At 45.9% G+C, this 19,616-nt stretch overlaps 1 long non-coding RNA gene across 2 annotated transcripts in view; it reads left to right on the top strand.

Annotated features, from left to right (window-relative positions):
* LOC117227164 (uncharacterized) overlaps positions 1-19,616 on the top strand; it is a 251,767-nt gene that overhangs the window by 39,969 nt on the left and 192,182 nt on the right. The window lies entirely within an intron of this gene.

Here is a 19,616-nt window from a genome sequence, read left to right as displayed (position 1 = left end):
AGATATTAATGATACAGCAAGTTGGAACTGTGTGTATGTATATCGTTCGAAGAGGCGCGAGTAAGACGTACGCGCGCTCGGCGGATGAAGGGGTTAAGGTTGGAGAGAGAGAGAGAGAGAGAGAGAGAGAGAGAGAGGCCGCGGTCGGAATTTGCAATGTTTATCTCGGAGGCATTGTGCGCGCGGGTCGCGTGGTGCCCTAATGAAACGGAGCGGGCCCAGCTAAATAGGCGCGCATAATAAAAATCGGAGTGTCAGCGAAGGGATTTTGATTACGGCGGCAAGAGTCCCGGCTTGTGTACAGCGATGCCGGCGTCTCGGGCGTCGATTGGCCGAGCGACGCGCGGCGTCGGCGCCGATTGGTCAGCGCGCGTAGGTGCGTTCGATAGCCCGGCTCGAACCCCCAGTACCCGGCAGAGCCTCGCACGGGAAACTGCTCCGTTTTGATCGGTGCCGCCTGCTTTTCAAAGCTTCGAAGCTCTCTATCCGCTCGTGGACCGCGTGCCAAGCCAAACAGCTTTCTTTGGCCGCCGCTCGCCTAGTTTTCTCTATCCCTTTCGCACCTGTCTCACTCTCTCTCTCTCTTTCTCTCACTCTCTCTCCCTCTCTCTCTCTCTCTCTCTCTCTCCCTGTCGCTCGCTCACTCTCGCCGACGCTGTTCGTGATTTGTGCGCGCGATCGACGCCTATCGGACACCCAAGGATAAGGCAGTTGAATCTTGATTTCGAGTTATTCTCGCACCTGTCTGCTACGCGCGGCTCCGACGCGACGCGACTCGACGCTATCTCGACTTCTCTCGTTCTCTCTCTCTTTCTCTGTTTCTCTCTCTCTCTCTCTCTCTCTCTCTCTCTCTCTCTCTCTCTCTCTCTCTTGTTTTGCTCCGGCTGTCAAGCTCGGGGAGAGCGGCGCGATTCTGCGGGTTTTCCGAGCGCCGCCGGGTGTCGTTACGTGCTCACATTGTGACCGAGCCCTTTTGTGTTCCGCGGCTGCTCGTTTATCCAGTGCCCTTTTGTTGCTTTTCGAGGATTTCTCATCTGCATCCTGGCAAACCGACTCCGCACACCGGGGACCACTTCCTCTCGACGCTCGCCTCGCTGGTAAGTCCTCCTTTTCTCTCTGCGATTACTCCGAACGCCGGCGGATCGACTCGTGGATCCCTCGATCCTCCGGCACAACCTCGATCCGTTACTCCGACGATTTTATTCGCCGTTCCTCCTGTCGCCGACCGCGGGCAGTCGCGGTCCTTCGTTTCAACCGCGATCGCTGTTTCATCGGTTTTAAAAGCATTCTTTTCTAATCAGTGTCGTCGCTTCTTTCTACTCTCAAAGTGTCGTTGTCACTTAATTCTGTTGCATCGCGATGTATCGTATCGTTCTGATCTTTCGTCTGTTCAGGCTGTCGCAGTCCTTGTAGTGCAGTTGCGATCGCAACTTCTTCCCGAACGCGTGTTTCGCGGTGCAATTTTACGCGTGCAAAAGTTGTCCTTCGCTTCCTCCTTCGGAGTGTCATCGTCCGTTAATTTCGTTCCACAGCGAGCTCCGGAGGTCGTTGATCTTTTCTTTTCTCTGTTCGAGTCGTTACAGTGTTCACGGTTCAATTACAAGCGTCGCCGGAAACGCGACGCGAACGTCTACCCGAAAATCCGTTCGAGAAACCGTTCGCTCGTGAATTTCATCGAGTCGCGTAAAAAAGTGCCGTGTTTCTTGCAAACGTCGTCGCTCGGCGGGTCGCACGGCAAGCGACCCTACCTCTACAGTCGTTGATCATTTATTCACGCGGCCGATTACAGTTCCCAGAGCCGAGCTTATGAGATCGCTTCCCTAGAAATCATTCCCTTTCCTCGATTTCCGATCGATTCCACGGGCTGCGGCAAATTGACTGTAACTTTTCCAGCGTTCGTCGAAATAGCTGCACTCTCTATGTTGCAGCAAGCACAAAGTTGCCGAGCGGAACTCGTGGTTTAATAGCCTCGGTGTCTAGTGCTTAACGTTTTAAAGAAGTCGTCTCGACCGTCTCGCGAGACGGCGGCTGTGCCAATTTTGACTCGGGGTGTTCGAATCGTTCGCTCGATTTGCTCGATTTTCGACAATTCGTAATGACTTTCTTCGATCGACAAGATTCAGTGAAATGATTATTTATAGATCAACGAGATCCAATAGCATTTTGTTCTTCTTTTCTTCATGATAATAAGCATTTCTTTGATTCGGATTTTTGTGAAATAACGTGCGGAAACAAGAATTTCCACGAACGCTGGAAATATCTTCGAAAATGTGTTGGGAAAAAATCGTTGAATAAAGTTTAGGATCGTCGTAAACTTGCCGTTGCTTGTACAAACGTGAAACGGTTCGTCGTCCGAGGGTTAAATGCGACGTGGAATCGCGATCGTGCCGCGACACGTTTGACAACAAGAGTCACCCTTAACAATGCGCGGAACGTAAAGGCCGACCGCGTTAAATATAAACAGAATAGTTTCGCGGCCTCTCGGCGCGGTGCTGCATTCAATTCAACCATGAACTGTCGTCAATTTTCTCTCTCGGCAATTAGGGCAAGTTCAACCGTCACCGCTCGAGTGCGTGTGTGCTTGACAGGGTTTTGAACCCATTCTCCGTGGAAGCCAAGCTCGAACGAATGGAAATCCAGCCCGAAATTCGGGATTTTACCCCTCAAGCTCTGTGCGCGACGTGTCTTCAATTTTCTTGCCCGTTTTTATCGAAATTCTAAAACCGGCTCGAACGTCGACGATTTCCTGAAATCGCTCGTCGCTCGGCTCGCTTCGATTACAAACGTAACCGTCGCGGTTTCGCCGTTGTCGGTGCTTCGAAAATCGCGACGTTCGAATGCTTATTGTTCGAAAGTGCGGTCGCGGGTTCGGGATGAAATATATCGACGTTCATTCTATTTGGTTCCACAGAAAATTGACAATTTTTCTTTTTTAGATCGAGAACTATTCGAACCCTGCAAATAATTTTATTCGAGAGCGTAGCCGCAGCAAGAGGCGCGTGTTTTTCACCCAGAAATTAATTCAAATCCATTCGGCTAAATTCCGTAGAAAATTGATCCGCGGCTCGCTCTCGCTTTCCCGGAAATTACACTAGATTGAACATCGACAATTCGTTGGAAAATGGAAAGTGTTCAAATCCTGCGGATAATTGCAGCGTGCAAAAGTGCACCGACGCGTGGCCGACCCAGTTCGGTTGCTTAATTTACCCGCGAAATAAAACTGCTCCCACGGCGGTTTGTTCAGCGCACACCGATACAAGGGCTCGCGGGCCCTTGCCGTTATTAATCCAACGGGATTTCACGGTTGTGGGCTTAATCGACGCATAAGGCGCGCGGTAGCCGCGAAAAGCCAAATATTGAACGGAGGGAGGCAATGGCAAACGTCAACGCGGAAGCGTCTCGGCCGAAACGCTTTCGACGTCGGCAAATATTTACGGCCCGTCGCGGGCCGGGGGACGGATTTTAAATCGAAACCGAAAACTCGAAGAGCGCCGGGGGGTCCGGTCGGGGGCGCCTATTTGCCTTCCAGCGGGTAACCACCCCTGTTACAAAAGAAATCGGTGCGTCTGGCCCGGCGACGTCGCAGGACAAAACAGCGGTCGCCGCGCCGGTTTTCCCGGCGTTCCTCGAACCTACGTACGAATCTCGCGTGGACTAGGATCCTTTGTCCCTTTGACTCGATGCAGTCGCATGGGAACGAGTTGCGTGCATCGACGGGAATGCACGAAAGGCGCTCGAGACCGTCGAAAATGGCGAAGACGCCGAAGAACCGCGAACTGCGGTCGAAATTGTCTTCGAACTGCGGTTCATTCTGCGATTATTAAAACTCTCGAAAATCCTTATGCTACATTCTAGATAATAGATTCTAGCTTGTGCAGCAATAATTTTTGTTTAATTCTTACTGTGACGGCCAGCGATCAATTCGATGCCAAAACAACGAACAATCGTCGCCGTTTTGTACGATTTTTACTTATAAAAATCGCCGAGAAACGGAGCCGAAAGCCACATTTGCAGTCTCTTAGATGTACTGAATCTTTTATTTATTAATCATTTATACAAAGTTCCCAAGATTTAGCTGTTTCTTAACGCTTCAGGGTGGCATCCCCTTCTTAACATCCTCCCCACCGAGCCAGTGAAAATGATCTCCGATCATTTCTTTCATAATCGCTGTTACTGCAAAAATCTTTTACTTATTAATCACCCATTAACAAAATTCGCAAGAATAACCTATTTCTTGACGACTCGGGGTGGTAACCTCCCTTAACACCCTCCCCACCAATCGCCAAAATGATCCCTGATCGTTTCTTTCGCAATCGCCGATACTGTAAAAATATTCTTCGTCAGAAACATTCATACGAAGATTTTCGTTCGAGCGCGCATTGTAACAAAAAAGCGTAGGAACTTTAAACAAATCGAATCCGGTCATTGTCACGAAACGATATGCAACATTAGCCACGTTTAGGAGACCGATGGTTCCAGCGTTGTGCGGTAATTGAACGAGCGAACGGGTTGATCGGCAATTCGTCGGACCGGTTCGAACGGATGCAACTTTAATGGTCGACTATGAAAAAAAGTTGTGCAGCATTTATGGGCCGCCGAAACGAACAATATTTGCCCGGACATTTTCCCGGAAATCGTTCGGAACTGCGATCGGACATCGGCGCTTTCTCGTTTCACCGTTAGACAATAAGTTTATAAATTAATCCGCAGTTTACGTTGGCCTGTAGGCAACAATGTGATTGTTTTATGAGAGCTCGGATTCGGCGCGTCGTTAATGGTTCCGACGAAATCGAGCTCTCTTGCATCTTTGATTCGCTCCGCTCTATCGTTCGGAAAGCATCGTCGATGAGAAGAGAATTGTGAGAACCGTGAATTGCGTCCAAAAAATCGCGACGTTTGAGCAACCCTGCGCCCAGGGCAAATATTGCGGGCGAAGCGGTGGGTGTCGCTTTACTCTGCCGGGAAAACACGGTTTGCGAACGTTCGCATCGGATCGCGGTGCTCCGCTTCGTCGAATCCGCTTCCTGCACTCTGATCCGCCGGTATTAATTAGGATAGAGAAGAATACCGCATTTTCGCACTTCGGACCATAAAATATACACAAATCCGAACGAACAACCCTCGCAAAACTGGCTCTGATTCGATTCGATTCGACGAGCCACTGAAATTCCAGTCGGACGCCGCCTTTTATTTGCGATTCATTGTAGGTCTCACGAGAATACGATCTTTAGTGAAACTAATTCTGTTCAATGAGTTAATTAATTTCTTGTTTGCAAGCTGATCTGGCTGTTGATACTGGAACTGCCAAACCAGTCGAAACGACTGGTTTCCGATTGTTTCTTTTACGGTTCCTGATATTGTGAAAATATTTTTGGGTACGCTCCTGCGTTGAAGTGTATATTGTAATATAAATCATTCGAAGTTTCAATGAATAATATAAATAAGTCGCGTTTAGAGCTCGTCAAACAATCTTCACGTCGCTGAACCTAATTCTACAGGATAGGTTATTAAAAATTGCCGTAGAAATTCGATTCTTGTTCGCATAAAATTGCATATATAAATGCATTTATAATGCAATTACATGCAAATATAAATTGCAGTAGCAACTCGTTTCTTATTTCGAAACAATTCTACGCGCGATAGAAATTATGTGATTTTGGAAGTGTGTATGAAAGGTTAGGAATAATTAACACGAAACCTACAACTGCTCTTCTAAAATCGTTGTAATTATAAAATCTCTTTAGCAACAAATAAATGAACATTCTGAAATCAAGCGTACACGACGATGAACATTGAATATATTAATAATGAGAAAAATTCAAAATAAATTCGGCCTTCCCGATCATCTGAAGCAATGCACTAATTAATAGACTGCAGATTTTGTGCATTTATGAAAAAAAATGAATGCATCAAGTACGAAACAGTAAAAACATTTAAAGAACATTTAAAGGATATATTTGCACTACATTAAACTCAATAACATAATTAGAGGAAGAAAGAAATGTTCGTGTACCTTTTTTCTCTTGCGATTAACGCAAACAATTTTAATGTAACTATCTATTTAATCATTTAGTTCAATTATTAGCAAACTATTCTGTGCTTTTACCGTCGAACCAGGTTCGCAGAAGGGTAAAATAAGTCTCGCGGAACGGTGAAATAATTGTCACGGATCTCGTTTTCGAAGATGCACGGCAAGATCCCGCGACCAATGAAACGCGCCGCAATGAAAATTAGTCCGGATTCCCGGCAGAAATCGTACGAAATTTGTCTCCGGTCCCGGCGATGCCATGAATTCCGAGACGATGCCGCGGTGATCTTCTCTTTCTCCGCGGCGACGTTTGTATCTCTGCGCCACCCTTGTATAAATATTTGCCCGGCCGCGGTTACTTTAACACGGCGCGCGCTCACTATCAGCTCGGTGCATATGAAATTTTCTTCTTGTGCACACGGTGCACCCCCTCCCCCTCCCAACCCCTCCGAGACTCCGGCATGCGCGAGCGTACATATAGATTATATGGATCAAAGCTCCGGTGCGCTTTTCAGAAATGCGCCTTTCATTCGATCATCCTGTATCACGGACGAACTTACGGAACGTTGTACAATCATGGCCAAGTCGAAGCCTTTTGCCCAGAAATTGCTCGACGATTGGAACGTTCTCGGAAGCGTGTTGGTTGCACAAGCGAACGAAAGTTCGCGTGGCGGCGTTCTTAAAATTACAGTAAAGTTTCTCTAATTGACGCTCAGCTTTTACGTGAAGAATGGACAATTTTGGAAGAGGAGATGGGATTATTCGAGCGTTGTGCGTTTTTGTAGTAACCGATCGTCAATAACTATAAAAACGAGACGCAAGGCTGGAATAATCATCTCTCCTCTTCCCAAATTGTCCATTTTTGTAGATACAATGATGTCACTCTAATTGACGCTCGCATTGTCCACGAAAATGGACAATTTGGGAAGAGGAGATATGAATATTCGAGCTTTTAGGATCGTTTTTATGGTCATTGATTCTCAACAATTATAAAAACAGGCTACAAGGCTCGAATAATCGTATCTCATCTTACCAAATTGTCCATTTTTGTACGCAATCTGAGCGTCAGTTAGGGAGACATTACTGTAATGTGAGCGTCAGTTAGAGAGACATTACTGTAATTTGTTCATTGGAGTACGAGGCTGTGTGTATTGTCTGTACGTGTGACTGGGATATTAATATATGTATATCTATATATATATAATTGGATATTAAGAGCTAATAAATAACATAAAAATAAAATATAAATCATATAACCATGCAATCGTGCAGTAAAGACTTGCTGGATAAAAAAATGAGGAGATAGTGCTAATCGATTTGATTTTCGTATCAACGTCGGCGACGGAACAGAAATCATGAAATCGAGATAAAAGTATGGTTCGAATGAACGAAAACATTCGTTCACAATCTCTATAATTAGTATAATTATTATATATGATTATTATATAATGAAATTATATTGCGAATGGTTAGGTAAATAAAATCGGTTCGACGATAAAAAGGAAAAGGCAGCGAACGTGTTGAAATTGAAACGACGACACAGGAATCGAGCGATAAACATTTTATTCGAACGATACGCCCGATACAGCGGGACCATGTGAATCGTGATGCAATCACCGACGATTGTAGAATAATGGACCGCGGTGTCTGGATGTTTCGAAATTGTCAGACAATGGAAACGCCATCGATACGCATTGAAAAATGCAAGTCAGCCGCGGGATGAATTTTTCACCGGATATACTTCGAAGCGAAGTATATATTCGAGCTTGCCTCGGCGAATGTTTCCGCGAAGATTCCTCCGGTTCGGAGGAACGGCGGATCGTCGCGCGACCCAACGCCGTGTTATTTATCCCGCGCGGAATAACGCAAAATGGGAGTCGCGCGCGCGCCGCGCGATAACATTATTTGCCGGCCGTGCAGGGGAGAGAGCGAAGGGGAGACACGACGCGGGTGCTTCCTTTTTTTTTTCTCACGTACGAATCGGCGCGGCCCGCCTCTCCGCCGTCGCGCCGCCTGCATTTCCCATCACGGCTGCACGGATTATTTATAGAATGTTGCTGTATCCGCAATATGTAGATAACCGCGCGCGGAACGCCCGATATTGGTTTTACGGGTGCGGATTCCGTGCGCGGGGCTGGAGGAAGGGGTGGCGTGTGCGGCCACGTTTCGAATGGGGCTGGGTGTATCGAACGGCGCGTTCCCTATAAATATGTACGCGAGATCGACTGCCGGCCGGAGTCGGAGGGCCGAATGATTTTTTAAACAGATGAAAATTCTCGCGATCCGTCGGCCATTGTTCGGGAACGGGCGTCCCGCGAACGCGCCGCGTGTCGCGGCGGAAGCGCAGAGACCCCGGAGTGGAATGGTTTCTCGGCGACGTTTTTCCGTCGCGTTTTTTTCAGCCACTTGGCACGCCGTCAACGGTGGTGACGGCAGCGGCGGCGGCGGCGTCGTTCGCACGCGAGAAGACGAAAATCTTTCGATCCTATCGCGCCTCTGCGCTTTTCCCTCCGGAATCGCCATTTTTCGTGAACGCCGCCGCGACTCTGCGCGGATATTCTGCCCCGTGTACCCCCCGCGTTGTCGGATTCGGGACAATTGATTGTTCCTGCTCGTTCTACCGAGCGATTTTTCGTTCTTGCCGCGATTCTACCGATCCTCTGTCACGAAATTTGCGTGGTTTTTTTTGTTTTTTTTTTTGGCTCGCGACTCTGATTCAATTTTATCCCGAAGGGTTGCTAAAGCGCAAGGGTTACTTCAAACTGCTGCAACTATGCGAGAAAAAATCGCAGCTGCGTTTACTTTTTTTTGAATTAAAGGGGAAGCTTCGAGCTTCGTTCGGCTGTACGCGGCATCTCCGTAAAAAATTTTACGAAGTCCACGCGTTTCGTCGAACTTGGCAATTCTCGAAATGCCTTGCAAATATGGCCTCTGAAATATGGCCTCGCGTTTTAAGGGTTACAGTGGCGACGGTGCATCGAACTTGAAATCGAGAAATATCATCTTAAAGTAGAGATTTCAAACTTTATTTTGAAAGTAAAGCCATCGTCCTACGACGATTCTTCGCGGAGTTATCGTCGCTCAAAGTTGATCGATCTTCGTCCTTCCTGTGCTGTAATCTTTTTCGAGCAGCATCGAAACTGCAGTCCGAGGAAAGAAATCGCGGAAACTGTTCGCGGAAATCGATAGTCGGAGGAACAGGTTTTACACCGACGTCGGATCCTAGCAGAAAAATGTCCGTATAATCCATTTGGAATTTATTTATTCGCTCGCGAACGGGTTGCGTCTAGCGACGATAGCCGCGGCAGCGTCAGCACGCGCTCGTTAATAATCGATACACAATGGCATAATTGCGTCGTAAAAGGCGTCGTTGGACGACGACGGTGAACGGGATCGATTCTCGTTTACGACGTTCCGTCGAAAAGGCGGAATTCGTCAACGTTCCGCGGGGCTACGATCGCAGGGAGCTTTGTTGCTCGTCGCGTGTTTTATTTTTTTTCCTGCTCGGGCGAAGAAGAGAAAAGCGAGATAAAAGGGAGACCGAAAAAGGAAAAAGAAAGATGTTGCGTTAGAACAGGAAACTCTGATTACATCTTATTCAACGTGAGAATTCCAGCGGTGTATTATCTTCACGGCTACTTCCGGATAGGAATCGCGTGTAATACGTGAGAAACCGGGGAGGGAGTTTGTTTTCATTCCCCGGCGTGCATTTCGTTGCAAATGGTAATCCGTTACGTTTCGTTGGCCAGACGTTCTTTTTTCTCGTGGCCGCGCAATTCTTTCGCTGATAAACAATTGTTAGAAACAAATACCGGCGAGATTGCGAATGATATAGTACTTGAACTCGTTCTTTTCGCCGGCTGGCACACGATTTATGTATCTCGTTGTCCAGAACAATTTATTCACAATATTCTAGTCAAGGCTGCATTAACCCTTTGCGCTATGACAATGTGTCCGACTTGTGACGAAGATTTCGCAGATAATTTTCCTCGCGTCTTTCCGTCCACCCTAATTTATTCTCAGCTAAGCTAATTTATTATAATTTGTTCTATATAGTTTTTATTCCACGATTCTTCCCTCATCTTCGCCCTTTTTTAAATAGAAATTTAGATCGCGATAGATTTTTAATAGAAATTTAGATCTTAACAGATTTTTAATAGAAATTTAAATCGCGATAGTTTTTTTAATAGATATTTAGATAATTCTCCTCACGTCTCTCTTTCCGTCCATCCTAATTTATTCTCAGTTGAGCTAACTTATTCTAATTTGTTCTACATAGTTCTTATTCCACCATTCTTCCTTCATTTTCGTCCGTTTTTTAAATAGAAATTTAGATCGCGATAGATTTTTAATAGAAATTTAAATCGCGATAGATTTTTAACAGAAATTTAGATCGCGATAGATTTTTAGCAGCAATTTAAACGGTGATAGGATTTTAAGAGAAATTTAAGCAGTAAACTTTTAACAGAAATTTAGATCGTAGATTCTCGATAGAAATTTAAATTGTAGATTTCTGTGGCATACATTAAGATTAATATTCGAACGAACTGAATTTCACTGGGAAGTTTAAAATAAAGAACTACCATCCACTATACAATAAATCTTCACATTCCATCCTAACGAATTAAATTGCTTCCGCGAACGAATTATCGTAGATTCCGAAGCAGCTAAAAAAAAAATCGCTGCCATCATCGCGGATCCCTCGATCCCAGAAAAATCGTAGATCAGCCGTGATCGTCGTCGTCGTCGTCGTCCATCGTCCGCGGACGAGAGCTCCCTGTCTCGCGTTGTCTTCGAAACGTCTGCGTCACGTAGCATCGTCGCCCTCCGTCGGCCACGTAACACTTGCAAGTTCTTTGTTCCCGGGCGTTTCTTCTCCCCCCTGTCCCGCTGTCGCGACTCTATTCACGCGACTATCGGGGCTCGATGTCGACCTATCGATTCGCGGGAGAAGTGCCCCTCGAATTCGGGCCGCCTAAAGGGATAGGTACGTGCGGAAAAGCACGACACAGAGGCTCGACGACGCGGCGGCCCTCGAGTCGAAGGCACGAGAGGTGACTAGAGGGCCTCTGGAGTGGCTAGAGCACCAACGCGAACAGGACTCGAAGAACCTGCGGGAAACCTAATTCGAGGACGTTCGTACCCGATAGCGGAGACAAGGGCCTCATGCATATTCAGCGTATTTGTGGTCAGGCCGGGGCTGGTAACTCATTGTACTGGAAGGGACTCTGCCAGCATTTGCCTTACCTTGACGCGAAGGGTTCAGAAAGCAGCAGCGGAAGAGCGGAGAGCGAGAGAGCGAGAGAAAAGAGGGACCGAGAAAGAGAGAGAGAGAGAGAGAGAGAGAGAGAGAGAGAGAGAGAGAGAGAGGAGAGAGCATGGAAATTGGCGAGGGTTAGGTGGACGCGCGCGTTCGTTACCAGAAAGCAGCGCGCGACAGGTGAAAGGACGGTCCGTCTTACGCCTCTCTTTCTCGTCGCGCACCTGGTCGATTTAATGACTCCCCGGACTAAATTGAAATGGCCTCCGGGGCCGCCGTTTCCGGGGGTGGCTTCGCCCAGGCCGGGGCTCTCTTCCCTCGGCGCAGTCTGTTGCTTAGAGGCTAATGCAATTTATCCTTTGACGTCGGCAACCGGAATCTCCGTGGAAGGGAAACACAGGGAAAATTGTTTGAAAGTGGCCAACCTTCGGCTACAGAATGTTGCCGTTGCTACCGCTGACAATCACATTTACGCGCGGAATCGCCGAGACCTCCCTTTGCGTCGCTTTTGCACCACCTTAAACCGTTAACCTCTCTAACGACGACGTCACCGGGATCCCGCCGCATCCCGAGACCGCCGTCGCTTTCCGTCCGTTCGTCGTCGACGTCGTCGTCGTCGTCATTTCAAAGCGGCTGCAATTATTTTATTTGACGGCGGTGCGTTCGTTTCGCCAGCCAGGGTTCGGCTGGACGGAATTTTTTTTTATCCGGACGACGGTTAAGAGACAAAAGGCTGACGAATACAATTCCCGCCGGTGGACGCTGTCGGATAAATATTCGGCCGCGCTAACAATTTATCTGGACGAAAAATTTATTCGAATTAAAATTCATTCGAATCGAAATTCATTCGAACAGCGCGCTCGCGCGCGCGCGACGTACAAGAATTTATTCGCGCAGGAATTCGTACGGAAAATAAACGATTTGAATAGAAATGACAGAATATTAAGCGTTTTTTCCCCGCGCTGGTTATCAATTTATTTATTTTTGTGTTCCGCGTTTTCGAGCGGCGCTTTTCGAGCGGCGAAGAACGCGGCGATTTTATGATTTTATAAACGATGGAAATTGAACTGGCACGTTCGACGATTGTTCGCATTATTGTTCGAACTATTTTCGGAGTCTACCGCTCGGATCAGTTCGAATACGGGATTGTGTTCTGTCTGTTTATTCAGATGAAGGATTATTCTATCTGATTAGAAGAATAGAGAATTATTCTGTCTATTTGTTCGAGTAAATAATTAGTTGTATTTGTTTGGTTGAGAAGGAGAGGGGAGACGTTTCGTCCGGGGTCTGTTAGAGGACTCATCAGTAAGGCTATCCTAGCGGGGTATCGGTACGAAGGACGAAGTCTGTATATATAGGAATCGAGGCGGATCGGTTGCTAGCGGGAAGAGGAGCCATCTGCTGGCGGGTCTGGAGATAGCCGCCACAGGATAAAGAATTATTCTGTCTGTTTATTGGGATAAATAATTGTTCCATCTGTTTATTCGAATAAGGATTTATTTTGTCTATTTATTCGAATAAAGAATTATTCTGTCTAATTACTCGAATAATTCTTTGGATAGAATAATTTAAGGCGAATAATGAATAATTAATTCGAATAAAATATTCGACGAAAAAGGATTCATTCGGATTATTATCTCCGATAAATATTTATTCGAAACGGTTCTGATTTCGACGACAGGTGTGCTTCTTAACCCTTTGGCTAATGAGTATGACATAACTTTTTCACCACTAGAAGCTCATATCAGGAGTCACACTTGGAGAGTCATTCTTGGAGAATCATTCATGGAAAGTCATTCTTGGACAGTTATTTTTCTAAATTCATTGTTCTACCTAGTGTCTCACTTCGACTTCGTACCCTTTCGGTGAACAGTCATTTTCAGCGTCCACGATCGACTAGTTCGAGGGCAGTAACCCCGATAAAATTGTCCGGCGAAGTTTATAAGAAAACATAGCCGGCGAGGCGGCGCATTCCAATTAGCGGGGGCCGATAAAATTCAAATTTATAGCGGCCGTAAAGTAGTCTCTCCAGAATGTCTCCTCCGACTAGAGTCCGACGCGGGCGCACGAAAGGTTTCAGGGTTTGCGGGATTCTTGAATGGGGGGAGGGGGGGCTCGCGCAGCGATCTCCATATCAATGGGGGAACGTTTCCCGATGACTTATCGTCTCGCTGAAGGAAGACGGAAAGACGGGATCGTCGCAAGTCGTCGCGATTCAGTTTTCGTTTTCCCCGCGCCCCTTCGAAAAATACCTCGCCGGACCGTGTCGCGAGTTAAGTATTCCCTCCGCGGGAAAAGCATCGCGTCGATCAATGGCCCGACGAGCGAGGATTCTCTCAAAGCGAGCTCTTATCGAGGGCTTCCTATGTTTTCGCTCCGGTCCCCTGTTTTCTTTGTCTCCGAGCTCCGTCGATCCCGACGACGCTCTCTCCCGCGTATTTCTCTTCTGTCGATGTTCCTCGCGTCGAACTTTTTTGCGCACGTCGAACACCGTTACTTTGAAACGTCGCTCATCATTTTTTCAAGAAGACGCTGCGAGGATTGTCGAAGTTACGGTCGTTTCCCCGGAGGAGGCGCGCGACGAGTTGTGATAAGATGGCGGTCGGAACCGAGTTACGCTAGAAAATCATGCGTCGATTTAGTTCCTGGATTCTCGAACGACTTTTTAGCCACGAAGTGGTTGTTTTATTTTTGTAAGACATCAATTTTTATTAAATTGAAGGACATAGTTTGCGTCGTTTTCTTTTAAATCGGGTTTTCAACCCCTCGCCGTGCTTTCAGTAATGGAGATTTCGTGTAAGAATCTGTTAAGTGCGAATGCTATTTCGTTCTTTCCAGTTGCAATGAAATTCTGCTCTTTTTCCACGATATTTAAGTATCCACGGAAATGTATGCACGGCGATAAGATAGAAATTTTCTGCTTCTTCGAGGGGATGATTGTAATCGAAAAACTTCTGGTCATCGTAACCGAGGAGAAAATGATACGGCAAGAGAAAAGACTAATATTATACTTCTGTTCAAATTCTCCGTTTGTCCAATTTTCTAATTTATTACCTAAGTATAGTAAATTTTCCCGAATTTTCCTTCAACTTGTAGACAAAAATAGACAATTTGAGGAGAGAAGAGATACGATTATTCATACTATTATTATATAATATTATGTTATTTATATTATGATATATATTTTATTATTATATTATATTATATATAATATTATTATTATATAAAATAACCTTGCGACTCATTTTTATAATTGCCGACTGTCGACAAATATAAAAACGAGTCGCAAGGCTCAAATAATCGTATCTCCTCTTCCAAAATTGTCCACTTATGTTTACAAGCTGAAGGAAAATTAGGAAAAATTTATTGTAAAACATAGTTTGCTTCTAACCTTTCTGGACACCCTGGGCAGTTCACTCACTCACGACGGGGTGCTATCAGCAAAGAATTGGTTCAAGAGCCAGTTTCTCGATTTTTGTTCACGACCGGCCGCACTGTGGGTCAGGGAGAATGAGAACAAGCGAGCAGAAGGATCGCGGAGAGCAGAAGAAGCGGAGCAGGCGGATAGGAAAAGCGTGGGTGGCGGGATGTAGAGGTGGTCGCATTGATTCTTCACCGAAGGCAGGCAAGTCGCCGCGGAGGGTGGTTTCCCTTCCACCATCCCTCTCTCTCTCTTTCTCTCTCTTTCTCGCACGCTCTCTCTTTCTTTCCCTCGCTCGATAATGGAAGCTCGCATCGAGATACCTGTCCGCCCGTTTATATCGTACACACATCGGCCGCGCAAATATTTGAGGCTGTGTGCGCGGGACAGCACGCGTTTGCGCGCGCTCCCGTGCGTGCGCGTCCACGTGTGCATGTTTGCGCTCCCGTAGATCGAGGTGTGCGCACAGGTGTACCGGAAGTCACCGGCAGAAGCCACTTTGCGTGATTGGGCAACGACAATGTCGGGTCTCCTCGCTTTCCCGTCCGGTTCGAACGACATCGCCGGCCGATCGACTCTTCTGCGACACCCTGTAGCTTCCGTTGGACCGTGACGGTACTAATCGAGCCCAACAATTACCCCAGAATGCACTTGGAATACCTCTTCGGTGTCCTTTTGTTCCCTTCGGTTTTTTACGGTGTTCTACAGGGCGTTCTCGGGTCTTCGAACGTTTGTTTCCAGAACTGCGACATCGTGTAACAATAAAGGAGACGTACGATATTACAGCAGGTACATGGAATATAGTTTTACACGTTGGAAAATGGATTTTTTACAATGGAAAATCGTGCTAGGTTTTTTACGCTATCGACATTTGTCACCAAGTTGCTTAACTTGAACTTTTCGAGGGGATGATTTCTTGTCCTGGTTCTTTAACTATTTTTCTTGTGGAAAGCAACATTGTATATCGATAAAGAAGACATATCATCTTAAAGTACAGACATTGAACTGTCAAAAAAAATTTTGTTCCTAAGGAAAATTGCGCCAGGTTTTGTACAGTGTCGACATTTATTACCAATTTGCTCAATTTAAATTCTTTAAGGGTTCCTTCTTGTCCTGGGGTCTTTAATTATTTTTCTTACGGAAAGCAACATTCTCTATCAATAAAGAAGACATATCATCTTAAAATACGTACATTGAACTATTAAAAAAAATTTTGTTCCAAAGAAAAATCGTGGCAGGTTTTGTGCAATGTCGACATTTATTACCAATTTGTTCAATTTAAATTCTTTAAGGGTTTCTTCTTGTCCCGGGGTCTTTAATTATTTTTCTTACGGGAAGCAACATTGTCTACCAATAAAGCAGACATACCCCATTAAACTGCGTACATTGAACTGTGTGAAAAAATTTTGTTCCGTAAAAAAATCGTGCCGAGTCCCGCATAATAAAATCGAACGTTAAAATAAAAATATGAAAAATTGCAAATTTCGTTCAGGGATTGGGTTCATTGTTCGGTTCGAGAATCGCGTGCTCGGCGTCCGTGGGATCGTGTCGAGCTAGAAGCACTGTGTCGGTCGAAAGACGGCGTCGAATTAGCCAAATTTTCGGCTTGTTTTAGGGGCGCGGTAAACAGAAATGGCCGGACCGTCGGGGGGGCGCGTAAACTTTTAAAGCATCCTTCAATCGAACAGAGTGCCGTCGTCGAGTTTTCCGGTAAAGGCGAAACGTGGTACACCGCCGCGTACTCTCCAATATTGCCCGAGAAAAATACTTCACCTAACCAAATTACTCACCGCCCGACCCGGCCCATCGTTTCCCGATAAACGCGGAGAGAAACCCTCCCCCGCCCCTTTGCGTCGAAAATCTACCGCGCGTAAAAAGAGGGAAACCCGGTCTGGCCCGCGACGAGGAATAGATATCGGCTCCTTTTAATCGGGAAAAGTGCTGCCGACCGCCCTCTGTCTAAGATTTATAAGGAGACCCCGCGGATCGTTTCGCTCCTCGACCGTTTTCTTTTTTTTTTCTTTTCGAACGGGGTTACCGAGGAGATAATGATTACCGTTTGATTCGTGGTACAAGCTTTCGGTGATCGAACAAATGATCTTCCGGTGACCAGATGGAGAGAGAAACGGCGGGGGGAGGGCAAGGGGGGGGGGGAGACGCAACAACCCGGCGAAAGTTATCGCCGGGAACGAGATAATGGGGAGGCAAGCTCCTCCGGCGATAACCGTCAATCATCATTTTCTTACGGCCAACCGTAACCGGATGTCCCTTCCAGCTAAAAGCTCGCAGACAGAAAAAGTAATTGCCTTTTTTTTCAGCCGCGAGAAAGATGCACGGGAACAAAAGGCTATCCGGCGGGCCCCGTTGCGAAACACAATCGTCCGTGGCGTATGTATTTCGAAAAATTCTCAGGCCCGCAACCCTTTCATCGTTGCGCCACTGTCTCGTGCCTTCTGTCGAACGGAGGATAATGTGGGAATAGCAAGGCTGACACGATTCTTCGACTAGCTTCAATTTTAAAACGACATCTTGGATCGCAAAATATTATCGTTAGATATTATTATCATATTATTAGATATTATTAGATATTATTATTATATTATTAGATATTATTAGATATTATTAGATATTATTATTATATTATTAGATATTATTAGATATTATTAGATATTATTAGATATTATTAGATATCATTATCATATTATTATCATTTTTTTTATGCGAAATGAAAATTGTCCACGTTAATTGCGAGATAAATAAGCTACACAGACGATTATGTCTTCTCCGAATCGTTTCAATGAGTTGACAGCGACGCGATAGTATGTTCGAATTGTTTAAAGTAATTGTTTAAATATTTTAGATTGCTTAAATATTTAAATCGGATCGTTTGCCAAATTTATTCGCGTACAAAGAAATTCGTATTCGAATAACAAATAACGAATTCGAACGAATGAAAAATTCGAATAAATTTGTATTTGAAATCTGACTCGGTAGACTTTATTAAAATATTAATTCTCACCTCTTGTCCGTCATGCGAATCAAATTTGGTAGTTGCAAAAAACCATTACGTTTCTAGCGCGCCTTCATTACAATGGTTATTGCTTTATCGGACCTCGGGGGGCGGGGGGGGGGGGGTCGATTTGTTCGACGTGTCAATTCGTCGATGCCCGTCTGTTAATCAATTTGAACGTCGACCGAGGGCTCGGACAGAGTTATGCGAGCGATCCCCAGGTATTTTTAATCACCAGGTGCCGGTCCATCGTGGAATTTTAATTTTTTTCTCGCCCATTGTTTCTTCTATTAGCACGGGCGAGCTGAGAGAGGCTTAGAAGAAAATTCGTTCGAAGGTGGAATTTTCGCTTCGTTCCCCGTCGGATCGATGACAGCCCCCTCCCCACTCCCCTCGAAAGGGGGAGGAAATGGGGTAAGGAAGGTGGCAAGAGGGAGAGGGCAGGAACGGAGGCCAGGTAAAATTGCCTTGCCAAGAAAATATTCTCCCGGCTGCGTTCGTCGCATTCCGCCAGGATCATTACGTCAAATAACAGAAATCTTTCGGGCCCCTTCGCCTCCGCCCTCCCCGTCTCCACCCCCGTTTCCGTTCCCACTCGTTTCTTCTCAGAAAAGTCGCAAGGGCGACCTCGGAAGTGCCCTTCGCGACTGAGAAATATTCTTACAGTTTTCGATAACGCGACCCGTTCTGCCATTCGAATCTTTCGCGATACGCGATTACGCTAAAAAACGAAGCTTCTTCGATAGCAATCCAAATTATCGTATTTTTCATTTCACAATCGTCGAACTTCTAGATATTTTTTCACAGGCAGTGAATGGTATTCTTCCTTCAAGCACGCGTTTCAATGAAATCGTATCAGCCGTACATTTCACATGTTCTCGAATTTATTAAAAACATTGATCAGTTCACGTTCGTGAATTGTCTATTAAATATTGTCAACTTATATATACGTATTTCTTTAACACTAGAACTACCAAACCAGTCAAAATGAACTTGTGCGCGAGAGAACAACGTAAAGAATAACAATCGAATAAATGCTTTCGCAATGGATCATGAAACGTGTCAGAAATAACAGAATATATAAAACATACATAAAAATATATAAAAAAAATAACAGAATCCTATACCACAAATTCACAAAATCAGAAGCGAAATACAGGTTCATATAATTTCGAATTTCGCCCTGTGAAGTGCAATTTACCTGCAGCACAATTATTCCTTCAAACAAATAAACGAAATTCAGTAATTAAAACTTAGTGATTAATTAAGTAGAACGCGACGTGCCCCTGCAGAAGCGAGAGTTCCTGGAAGACGTAGAGCTTCCTCGCGATTCCAGGTGGTCAGATTCAGTTTCGGTAGAGATGTTCTCGGTCGTCTTCACGCGATTTCCCTGGGAATCCTTTGTCGGCCCTTCGCAACCGTAACCCGGTTTGTGCAGGAACAGCAACGGCGGCGGCCCTTAGTGTCTTAGCAGGCCGAAGGGAATCGGCGGCGGGGCCGGGGGATGGCGCAGTCGGCTTTGTCGGTACGATTCGGTGCACTTAGCGGCTGATAGATCTATTATAAATGTTTGGTACTCGTATTAATCGCTAGAGCGATCACCGTTGTTGCAGGCAACGTGTATATTCGGGAGCCGGGCAGAATGCTCCTCGCGCATCGCTGCGGTTTCCTTTAGGGCAACATCTCGCTGGAAATTCGCCGTGGCTCGGCGGAGTTGGACAAGGGACTTCGCGTGGAGAGAGAGAGATTGGGTGACGGAGAGAGAGAAAGAGAGAGGGAGAGGGAGAGATTAGGAGAGATTGGGATAGATTTGGAGAGATTTGGAGAGAGAAAGAAATCGAGAGAGATAGAGATGTAGAGAAAGGGAGGTAGAAAACGAGAGGTCCGAAGAGACAGA

This window comes from Megalopta genalis, chromosome 2 (genome assembly GCF_051020955.1).
Source record: "Megalopta genalis isolate 19385.01 chromosome 2, iyMegGena1_principal, whole genome shotgun sequence".
Taxonomy (NCBI): Eukaryota; Metazoa; Arthropoda; class Insecta; order Hymenoptera; family Halictidae; genus Megalopta; species Megalopta genalis.
This window is presented reverse-complemented; position numbering and strand designations above follow the sequence as displayed.